Consider the following 10,166-nt stretch of genomic DNA (forward strand, 5'->3'; position numbering starts at 1 on the left):
AAGAGACAGAAGAAAAAGGATATTTAGTCCTACCCTAAAAGATCAAGTTCCCTAAATCATCAGTTTCTAATGTAATTTAGAACAGAAGCTGAATGTTACAGCAACATTAATCAGTTATTCAAATGCATTTGTTGTACAGTAATACAGAGTTGGCCTTTGCTGCATATAATGTCAAGACAAGCTATTTTAGGGAGCAACATCCCCTTTGCCAATCTCTGTGGGATGCCACACACTCAGATTATCCCCAGGAACATCTCTGCTGCAAAGGTAGGAAGCTGATGGTCCCTTCCTTCTTTCCATGGTTCTGTTCCAGAGGGTCCTCAAATGAAGCTCAAGCCTCACCTGTACACGACATTTATTCCTCAAAGGCACAGGCCCTGTGTCTGCTGTCACCATTTATAGCCACACAGCCCTCAGAGCCAGGTCTGTGGTGGCCCTGCAGCCCTTCAGAAGCTGTCTCCCTCAAATACAGCCACTGCTCAGGTGCTTGCTGACAAAATCCTGTTCTGCATGTGCCAGACAGCATCCAAAGCCAGCCTTACTTATGATTTTATCACCTACTTATCACCTCAAAAAATCCTGAGGTAGGCTCTTAAATAGCAAAGAAATTTAAAGGCATATGTTATCCAGCTGATGATTTAGGGTGACTGCAGCACATTCCCTGCACAGCACTGACATGGACTATGGATTTGTCCTCTTGGTAAAAGTTCATCCTCCAAAGGAACATAGTTCCAGACAGTGTCAATGCTCAACCACACAGGCTAAGCTTCTGAGGGGCCACATATGACAACAGATATATGTTTAAAATATCAATTATTGATTGCATTCACTGTGTAGCCACAGCAACCTGCTCTTTAGGATGTTTTATGCATCAGATCCACTTACACAGTGATTTCCATGGGGAAACACAGTTACAGACTCATGTCTGTTGTCCAACCTGTACAAGAAATGCTGACTGCCCTGTCACAGGGATAAAATAAATGCTCAGGAAAGGCCTAACTGTTCCCACTAAATTCACTGGGAAAAAGGACCAATATTTAGGACCTCTACGTCTTGTGTGTTTTATCAATGATTTAGTCCCTGGGCTCAGACTTCCACTCTTCCCTTATTCACATTCCAAGAACCGCCCTTACAGAGCAATGGTTTGCAGAATTATGTCCTCTGTTACATTTTTCAAGCAGATCATCTAAAATATATTGCTAACATGCTACAGTATTACATGTATTAAAAAGATAACACGTTTTTCCCCCTCTAACTCAGATTTTACCTTGTCTTCATGCAACCCATGGCACGTGGGCTGGTGATCAAAGTATCAAAGGGATATCAGACAGTGAGGGGTTTTTCCCTTGTTCTTCTGTAAAAGTATTGTTTTGCTACTGGGGGTGTGATTGTGCCCTGAAACCGTTTTGTGAGGTTGCAGTTTGAGCAGATGTTTTCTGGTGGCAGCTGTGGCTTGAACACCCTTCCATTGACAGTCTATTCTGCTTCCAGTCACCTTCACCTCCACTGTCGCTACTGGTGTGGCTGCAGGGCAAAGTCAGAAAACTTAAACTGCCTTCTCCTTCTGGCCAGGTTGTTCTTCAGCCAGATCATCTTGTATATCTATGTACACAGCAGTGGGGTGCCATGGGAGGGACAGTATATTAAGGCTGCAGCAAAATATAGGAGTTTTTTTAAGCAGTTTAATCCCTCTGGAACAGCCTGTGATCACAGATGACCCAACACCCTATTCCATAATTCCTCTTCAGGGAACAGTCCAGGAAACCAGCAGGCCCAGCATGACACCCTTGTTTTAGTTCCTTTAAATCCCACTTTTTATACTGGTATTAATATCTTTAAAAGAGCAATGACAAGTAGCATTAAATCTTTGTTCCCTTTTCCCTCATTGTTAGTTCAATGGGCTGTTGGCTAAAACATACAAAAGAGAGGAAGACTGGCTGACTTGAGACCTGCTGAAGAGGCTTTTGCTTACATTGCCTGCATTTCTTTGTTTATCTGACTGCATTGTTTTGCTTCAATAGTTATATTTAGAGCATTCATAAAAAGGACGAAATAAGGGGATTTTTTCCCCCCAACAAGCTGTGGCTATAGCTGGGTTCTACTGAGCACTCAGGAGCTCTGCAAACAAAGAACTGAGCAAACAAAGAAGAGCTACACAGGAGCTGGGGAGTCCTGCCCCAGCCCAAAGCCAGACAAATGGCCTTAGGTGGCTACTGAACATGTGAGGGTGAGCAAGACAGAGGGTGACTGCACGAGCTGGGCTGTCAAGTCTCTGTTCCTGACTTTTTTTTTATTGCTCACTCATGAGTTTCCTCAGTCTGAGGGCATTTTCACATGGAAGTGGATATACAAACAAGGGGCATAAGAGGATAATTATTACTTTGCATTTGCACTTTAAACATGACTGAATTAATTCTCCCAACTCTGCTGTAATAGTGAAGTGGTGTAACTTAGGAAGCAGGTATGGGGTTCATGGAGTTCTGCAGGTCTGCAAAAATCAGAGAACATAACCTTATATCCTCCCTTACATCATCTCTACCAACATTCCTCCCATCAGACGTGTAAGAGTTGGAAAAGGAGATACACCTTCTAGCAACCTTATTTTCCCTGAAATTTGATTGTTGTAGCTGGTGGATGCACAAATAAGCTGGAAACTAAGTGCACAGAGATCAAGCTCTGACTCAAGCAAGAATGACTTACAAATTGTGATGGGAGCTGGATGTTGTGGTTTGAGCCCTTCTTACCCCACCACCAGCACATCCCACTTTGGTGTCCCCCCAAATCCCCCAAAAAGGGGTTATGATCAAACCAAGTTATCCACGGGGAAGAATAAGCAGCAGCACAGAGGGATATATGCTTTTTGCAAGTGTTTAAATTTTTACCACAGTATTTATTAACCTCTCCCACTGTTGACTTATGCTTCAATAAGGTGTCCAAAGAAGTTGAGCAGTATACAATTGTTCCAAGGAGAATGGTGCATTATTGCTGATCTCAATTTGCATCAGAGAACAATCAAAGGACTTTTATGGGAGTCATTACTACAGGCACACAGTGAGTGCAGAGCCTCAAGTTAAAGCACTGCTGTAGTGGCAGAACTACCACTTTCATTTGTCACCTCAATAGAAGACATTAAAAAATATATAGGTAATGAAACTTAAGCATAACAGGTTAATAATTAAGATAGCACAGATTTCTGCCAGCTGAAACAAGAACAAAAAGGCTGCACAAAGCATCTGTGCCATGACAACGTGGCGAGCAGAAATGCTGTGAAACCACAGGTTGGACAAAGGGAGGAATTCAAGGGTGGGGGTTTATTCCTCTCCAGGATATTTCAATATTTTTGCAGCTTTCAGAGATGAGGTTTGTGACAGCTTTATCACTCTCAGCTACCTCAACCCCATCCTATCTTTCCCTCCTCCCCTTCCAAAACACACGCAGACACTTCTGTCAGAGCTGACCATCACGTGCCACAGCCTGCCTGTCTCTTTAGCCTCTGAAGTTGGATGCTGAAGAGGTGAGACTGGCTTTCAGAAAAGGTCAGCCAGTGCTAAAGGAGGAGACAGCCCCAGAGGTAGCTTGAAGCACTTGAAATGATAGAATAACACTTTTGAATTGGCAAAGGGGCAGAGAGAAAGACACACAGGAGGAAGCGGCAGAGCTGAGACAACAGGAGACAAAAGTGAGGAGAATGGGAAAAAAGGTAACATGGAGAGGGGAAAGGGAGATGCCAGGTAGAGACAGGGAGGCACAGTATGAAGGATAAGCACAATTTTAATAGCAGAGAGGGCCCAAAAGACAACAAAGCTCTAACTGGAACAGTAGCATAATGAGCAGAAACATCAGCCCTAGACTTCTAAACTTTTATATTACATCCAAATGTGGTGGGAGGGAAACAAAGCACAGCTAATTTCCTCCTCCAGAGAGGGAGATGAAGCTGTATTACCAGGCTCTTGTTCTCTTTTGCCCACCACTACACTTCCTACAGTCCCTCACCCTGTCCTCTCCCAAAGGAAGCTGTTTACCCCCATGTTCTCCTACCAAACATGGTGACATGGTGATGCAGTAAAGAATGAGACAAGCTGTCACTCTTTCAGAGGGTCTTAAAAACTCTGCTGTTTTAATCCCCTTCCAGATGTGAGTGTTTCTGCCTTTCCTTCTCCCCCAGCACAATGTGCTGGTGAGTTTTCTCTCTGGCAGATGCTGGAACCAGAGGCACAGTAAGAGCCCTGTATCAGCTCAGCATGTGCTGCTGCACCAGCCTCTGCCAGGTTATCTGGAACACAAGGTAGCCAGAGTCCCTGCTTAGGAGAGGGGACCAGAATCTGTCTTGACAAGTGTTTTGCATGCAGTTAAATAGACAAATGTATTCTGCTGCCAGGCTCTTGCAGGAATTTGACTTGATGCCTGTCACCAAACAGCTTCTTTTGCACTGGAAGAATTACAAAACACTCATACCCTATAATGATCAAAAAGAGAGCCCCCATGCCCACATTAGGTTTCTGAGATGCAATCCACACTTCCTTAGAAGCTAAGAATATCTAAGCCTACCCAGAATTAGGGTATGCATTTCTGAAGAGAAAAAAAAAATTAAGCTATGATATAAAGGCCTATAAATTATGATATGAACAGGCCTCTCCTGTGGCCTGTTTGCAGCACCAACAACCCACCTTCAAGACATCACCCCATTCACATGTACAGTGTAAACCTTTTCTCCATTACACTAGTCCCTGATCAGCCTCTCATGCAGAGCAGACAGGGGCACACAGCTCAAACTGCTTTAGTTAGAGTTAATGTTCTTTGGATACACTCAACCCATATGCAAATATCTAATATGACTCCTACCAACCCAATTCAGTGGTTCTTTGTAGCAGTAAGCCCAGTTCATTAGTTATTTTTCCATTCACCACTTGTTTTTCTGTTATGGTCAAATACCTGCTACTGTGCATGATTAAAAACTTATTTCAGAAGAGCTTGAAAGTAACAGTGACCCTCATTTGCTGCAAATACAAGCTCTGAAGAGACAAAATAAGTCCCTTCCTTCTTTCACTTTCTGTATCACTTTATTTCTACCACACCCTTTCTCAGAGTACAGTACACCCAAAGCTCAGAACCACAAATAAAGACATTATCAGAAGAGGCTTTCAGTCAGATTGTGCCTCTTTAGTTATCAACACTAAATACTGCAATTGAAGACTTAAAACAGACAGTGGCATTTTACATGACAAGAAATAACAAAACCTGCTTTCTGTGAATTGATATCTTGCAGTCAACTGAAAGCCAAGAAGCTGCAAGATCCACCTGTGCTGCTGGATCATCCTTGAGGGATTCCTCAGCTTCCTTATGCCCAAAGAGTTTATACATGATCATTCCTCCTCCATTTGGCCACCCACTTTCACCCAACTTACAGGTGCCCTGTATCCCTCAGAACTTATTACCTACTGACAGTATTATCACATTTAGTTTATTGTCATGTGAAATCAAATGAAAGGACACAATTAGATATTCCCTTTATTGTTCCACTTGTTTAATCACCCTTGCAATGCAAACAGACCAACAAGAGAGGCTGTGAAACCTCTGTCCTCTGAGATATTCAGAGCTCAGCTGAAGAAGCTCCTGAGCAGACTGATCTGACTTCCAGGTTGGATGTAACCTCAAACCTGGTGCCTTCTTTGAGCAGACAGGTGATACCAGACGGGCTCCAAAGTACCTCTTAATCCAAGTTTGCTCTGTTTCTCATAGAACTCACAGTTCTGAGCATGTTTGATAACCTTCCTACAGTATTTAGATAACAAAACTGAGCCCTCTATTAAAAGCTACTAACAACCACTAAAGCAGAGTCTGGAAGGATGTTAGAAATACTCCTCTCTGCACATTACAGCATCCATCCCATGGCTGATCAACATTGCTCCTGCCTGAAGCATCCACACTGAACATCCAACAATGCCCAGGCCACAAGCACAACCCCTTTGGGTACCTTAGCAGCACTTCTGGAAGGCACCAGTGGCAGTGCCAAGAGACCCACAAGCCCAAAGCAGCCCCCAAAGCCCCTGTTTCCTCCATGACTCTTGTTCTTTGACCTCTCAAAGGAGAAAGACAAATTGAACCTCAACAACTCATCTCATGGGCTCCCAAAAATGGTAACAACTTTGTCACTTCTGGCCATGACTGAATTTGAGTTGGCAATTCCACCAACCCTCTGAGCCACCCAGCCCCTCATGCCTCTCATTTTTTAAGATCTGGTTAGATCAGCCCATCCATTATAAAAATGACACAGCGGTACCCACAAGCACCACAGACTTTTCATCATTTCAGCTAAAACCCCCATTTTGGGAGGATTTACAGCTGGGCTGAGGGATTGGCGTCTGGCTGGAACGTGGCACAAAGTCTGGTCATTTCATAATAAATCAATTGGGCTATTTTTAAATTAGAAGGCTAAAAAATACAGATGAAGTTGACCATTTGCTGACACATCTTTGATCCCAGAAGGAATGTGAATTCCAGAGGCCAACTCTTCAGCTGATGTAAATCAGCAGAACTACAATGGCATCAGTGGACCTCCAGTGATTTACATGCCACAAATCTGTCCCTGGATTTATTAATGGAATATCTGTAGTTGGCTTTTGGGTCAGGTCCTCACTGTTGATGTAACCCACTGGAATCAATGGGGAGTTGCTCATGCAAATGCAGAAAAAGACTTGGGTTTCTTCCTTCCCATTCCTGATTATTTAATTTTTAATTAAAATTGCAAGGAACAAGCCTAATCATGGAGAACCCAGAGTTTAAGGTAGCACATCTTGGTTGAGATCATAATGAGATTTACAAGCAGCTGTAAGGACATGCATCAATTGCTACTTTTCATCTTTATGGGTTGATCCATAGAGCAATCTGTGCTGTCACTGATCTATATTTACACCACAAGCCTATATTTGAGTAATTTCATCAGGAGACCTGCTGAAATTAAAAAAGAAAATCTGAAAAATTGAGACCAAATATTTGGTGTTGTATTCAGGACTTTATTTCCATCCCTCCTCTCCCACCTATTTCTTCCCTTGTGTTTTAGAAAGGGCCAAACACTTCTGCCTCTTCAAACCATGTGTGTGTAGAATGTTAGCATATGTTGGACATAAATCCCAGCTCCACACACAGTTCAGTTAAGTATCATTAGTCCCATTTGGCTTTGTGTCAGGGAAGGGGGGGTGGAAATAGGGCCAAAAGGCAATGGGACTTGCCTTGTGGGGTGGGAGAAATTGTGGCAGACTTAAATTGAGCTTGGATGTCCTGGATTTTGGCTTTAGTGCCTCATCTTCCTTCCTCCCTTGGTACTGACATTCTACACACACATGGTCCTGAATACAACACCAAATATTTGGTCTCAATTTTTCAGATTTTCTTTTTTAGTATGCTAACCATACCAGCCATTTGCATGTTTATGATGCACATGTCACTGTAAAGGTGGAGCTGCCTCTGCATATGCAGCATTTTACAGCTATTTCTCAAAACCTGACTTACCTGGGTTATTGACCAGGTGTTTTAAAAAGTGGTATTTTGTATTTAGTGCTACTGTCACCACAAAACCTTTCCTGACACCCAGCACACGCAGTGCCTGGCTCCTGTGGTGTATTCAGAAATCATTAATTGATGCAATGCCCAAGATAGAAAATGTTTGTTTCCCTCAGTACATTTCTCCATTTACTGAATAATTCAGCTTCTATACAGGCTTAGCTGACCTTTGCTTGATAAAGCCATATTTCTGAGCATTTGCTTGCATTTGGTGTTTTTAATCAGGTTCAAGTCCACTCGTTCCACATCAGAGCAGAGAATAATGATGCAGATCCGTGTTTTAGCCAAGTGATGTTCCTCTAGCACACACACTTCCCCCAAATCACTGAGTTGTTAACTAAAGTGTAAGAGAATTTATGATGCTAAATAAAACCAGGGAAAAAAAAAAAAGATGTTTTAATAAGATGAAAATCCAAATGTTAAAATAATGAGCCATCTGTATGGGTGGCCCTCTCCTGAGAGATGCCAAGAGCTTTACCATCTGTGAAACATTTACCAGCTGTTTCCTTCCTTTTTCGTGAGAACAGAAGAAATCCTTGCAGTTGGTGTTTCTAACTGACACATCCTAGCGAAGGGAACAGGTTTGTTCAACGTCAGGGACCTCTCCTAAACCAAGCCTGGCTGGAATTAACCTAATATTTTGGTAGGCACTGCTGCTCCCTGTCTCAAAAAGGTCTTTCCAAACAATGGTCCAGCAGCACACAGAGCATTTGAAAACAGAAAAGGCAGAAAACATCCCACAAAACACAGACTGGTTTCAGGAATAATATATTGAATATTTGATCTGAATATTTCTTTACTGTTTTGCTTTTTAAAACAAATCTGTTGCAGGAATTCAGGATAAATTGTAACCCATATAAAGCACCTGCAGTAAATAAGTACAATCCAGGTATTACTTGATTAAAAGATCTGGACCTTTCTTTGTCTCCTCTGATCATCTGATACCTGCAATCAGCACATCCCTGCACCCACCTCTGAGCACAGGAGTTGTGTGGTCCTGGGATCACACAGTGCTGATGCTCTACAGGATTTTAGTTTGCAATAAAACAGACTAAAGGCTACAAAATACATATGTTTAATCCATGAAAGGAGATATCAGCTTGTATTTGTTTGTATCCTGATGTGCTGTGGCCCTAATTGTACACCATTTCAGTATTTCTTCAGTGCTCCCTTATTTCAGCAGTTGCCAATGTGAACTGAAGAGGATATATATTCTGCTTCAGGAGCAGAATTAGCTCTTAAATTCTGAGTCAATGAAATTTGCCCATAGAAATGATAACTGAATATTTCATAGAAACTCCCTTCATGTTTTCAAAAGTTCATTTTTCAAGAGACTTGTGCAGTGAGTCTGGGGGGAAAAAAAAAATCAGCATCTAATCAGTTTGACAGTTTATGTGGTTGTGTAAGGAGTAATGGTTGGTTATCACTTACATGCCAAACACCCCAATATCCTGCACTTCACAACTAGGAAAACTATAAGACATGGAAACAGGCACCAGTTCCACACAACACTTACAGCACCTCTATAGTATAAAGCCCAGTTCTACAGATACCAAAAAAACAATAATATCCATGCTCTGGTTCATATCTTAAGTAGAAACGAAAATAGAAGAGTCATTTGTGTCCTCTTGAGCACAACTCGCCCAGTACAGCATCCACACTGTCAAAAATGTTATTTTATCCTGAGAATGAAGACTCAGATTTGGCATTTAAAGTAATATCAAAGCACAGCACAAAATCTTTGCTAGGAATCCTCTCAGTTATTTTATAATTTGGTCTAATACTGAATAGTACCAGAGAGTTTATTATCTGTTCTTTAAAAAGGAATTACAAGGCTTGGAAGCTTGCACAATGTTTTAGAGTATAGTTATACCACTGTTAAATGAATCTACCTTTTACCAGAAAATCTAAAGCCTTCAAAAAAGGTGAAAATTAAGTTTCATGTTATCCTTGAAAAGTAAGTCCTGGAAAACATCATATCAATATTTATTCCCAAACAAACTGAGGCATGAAGCAATACAATTTATTTTCAGGCTGATGTATCTATTCTTGCCTCCAAACTGTCAAACCAACCCAGCTAGATGGGACTCCTAATGGTATCATAGCCCTTATATTCTCTTTTAAGTGTTATAAAATCCTTGGGATACAGGGTGGTATGGAAAATATGGCTTGCTTGAGTGTTCTGTGTTCAAAGGAGTGTTTCCTTTGAGGTCAAGAAATTTTAATTCAATGTATTGTCTGGTGACCCGAGCCCATAACAGCATCCACACTTCCACGAGTGTTACTGGGATGTGCTCAAAAAAGGGCTGAAAAGCCAATCCTGGCTGCATTACAGGCTGTGTTCCCTGCTGGAGTGAGGGGGAACTCATGGGGAGCTCATGGATGTGCAGAGCTGACACTGCACAGGATCTGCACTGCTCTGCCCCAAGTGCTCCTCATCCCCAGCACTCAAACCCTCCTCACTCAGAGTGTAGAACACATGTGATTAATCAGAGATTACCAACAAAAAAATGGGGTTTGTAGGTGCATGGAATCATCTGTATCTTTCTGGGTTTGTAGAAGCTGAATCGTTTGGGTTGGAAAAAAACTTTAGGGTCGTCAAGTCC

Source organism: Corapipo altera, unplaced genomic scaffold (genome assembly GCF_003945725.1).
Source record: "Corapipo altera isolate COAL_440 unplaced genomic scaffold, ASM394572v1 64, whole genome shotgun sequence".
Taxonomy (NCBI): Eukaryota; Metazoa; Chordata; class Aves; order Passeriformes; family Pipridae; genus Corapipo; species Corapipo altera.